The sequence below is a fragment of the Ptiloglossa arizonensis genome, unplaced genomic scaffold (assembly GCF_051014685.1).
Source record: "Ptiloglossa arizonensis isolate GNS036 unplaced genomic scaffold, iyPtiAriz1_principal scaffold0027, whole genome shotgun sequence".
Lineage (NCBI taxonomy): Eukaryota > Metazoa > Arthropoda > Insecta > Hymenoptera > Colletidae > Ptiloglossa > Ptiloglossa arizonensis.
In genome coordinates this window covers 1,092,529-1,094,776 of record NW_027478397.1, presented here as the reverse complement: position 1 = coordinate 1,094,776, position 2,248 = coordinate 1,092,529, and positions in this window count along the sequence as shown.

Sequence of the window (2,248 nt, the reverse complement as noted above, 5' to 3'; positions counted from 1 at the left end):
TCGAAATTTTCGCAAGTCTGATACTCGAAACCAATAACTTCAAAGGCATAGGGGAAAAATACACATACCGTTGTAATCGGGCGACTTTCTACTTTCAGATGCAACAGGAATTTCTCGAGTTCGTCAATCCGTTCGCGAGATATGGGAGTTTGAAGTTAAGGAATGGTTGAGAAACCATCAAAATTTTCGCAAGTCTGATACACGAAACCAATAACTACAATGGCCTAGGGGAAAAATGCACATACCGTTGTAATCGGGCGACTTTCTACTTTCACATGCAACAGGAATTTCTCGAGTTCGTCAATCCGTTCGCGGGATACGGGAGTGTGAAGTTAAGGAATGCATGAGAAACGATCAAAATTTTCGCTGGTCTAATACTCGAAACCAACAACTGGAATGGCCTAGGGGAAAAGTACACACACCGTTGTAATTGGGCGAGTTTCTGCTTTCAGATGCAACAGGAAATTCTCGAGTTCGTCATTCCGTTCGCGAGATATGGAAGTGTGAATATAAGGAATGGTTGAGAAACCATCGAAATTTTCGCAAGTCTGATACTCGAAACCAATAACTTCAAAGGCATAGGGGAAAAATACACATACCGTTGTAATCGGGCGACTTTCTACTTTCAGATGCAACAGGAATTTCTCGAGTTCGTCAATCCGTTCGCGAGATATGGGAGTTTGAAGTTAAGGAATGGTTGAGAAACCATCAAAATTTTCGCAAGTCTGATACACGAAACCAATAACTACAATGGCCTAGGGGAAAAATACACATGCCGTTGTAATCGGGCGAGTTTCTACTTTCATATGCAACAGGCATTACTCGAATTCGTCAATCCGTTCGCGAGATATGGGAGTTCGAAGTTAAGGAATGGTTGAGAGACCATCAAAATTTTCGCAAGTCTGATACTCGAAACCAACAACTGGAATGGCCTAGGGGAAAAGTACACACACCGTTGTAATCGGGCGAGTTTCTGCTTTCATATGCAACAGGAAATTCTCGAGTTCGTCAATCCGTTCGCGAGATATGGGAGTCTGAAGTTAAGGAATGGTTGAGAAACCATCACAATTTTCGCAAGTCTGATACTTGAAATCAATAACTACTATGGCCTAGGGGAAAAATACACATACCGTTGTAATCGGGCGAGTTTCTGCTTTCAGATGCAATAGGAAATTCTCGAGTTCGTCAATCCGTTCGCGAGATATGGGAGTTGGAATTTAAGGAATGGATGAGAAACCATCAAAATTTTCGCAAGTCTGATACTCGAAACCAATAACTACAATGGCCTAGGGGAAAAATACACATACCGTTGTAATCGGGCGAGTTTCTGCTTTCAGATGCAATAGGAGATTCTCGAGTTCGTCAATCCCTTCGCGAGATATGGAAGTGTGAAGTTAAGGAATGCATGAGAAACGATCAAAATTTTCGCTGGTCTAATACTCGAAACCAACAACTGGAATGGCCTAGTAGAAAAGTACACACACCGTTGTAATTGGGCGAGTTTCTGCTTTCAGATGCAACAGGAAATTCTCGAGTTCGTCATTCCGTTCGCGAGATATGGAAGTGTGAATATAAGGAATGGTTGAGAAACCATCGAAATTTTCGCAAGTCTGATACTCGAAACCAATAACTTCAAAGGCATAGGGGAAAAATACACATACCGTTGTAATCGGGCGACTTTCTACTTTCACATGCAACAGGAATTTCTCGAGTTCGTCAATCCGTTCGCGGGATATGGGAATTTGAAGTTAAGGAATGGTTGAGAAATCATCAAAATTTTCGCAAGTCCGATACGCGAATCCAATAACTACAATGGCCTAGGGGGAAAATACACATACCGTTGTAATCCGGCGAGTTTCTACTTTCAGATGCAACAGGAATTTCTCGAGTTCGTCAATCCGTTCGCGAGATATGGGAGTTTGAAGTTAAGGAATGGTTGAGAAACCATCAAAATTATCGCAAGTCTGATACTCGAAACCAATAACTACAAATGCCTAGGGGAAAAATACACATACCATTGTAATCGGGCGAGTTTCTGCTGTCAGATGCAATAGGAAATTCTCGAGTTCGTCAATCCGTTCGCGAGATATGGAAGTTTGAAGTTAAGGAATGCATTAGAAACCATCAAAATTTTCGCTGGTCTGATACTCGAAACAAACAACTACTATTGCCTAGGGCAAAAATACACATACCGTTGTAATCGGGCGAGTTTCTGCATTCAGATGCAATAGGAAATTCTCGAGTTCGT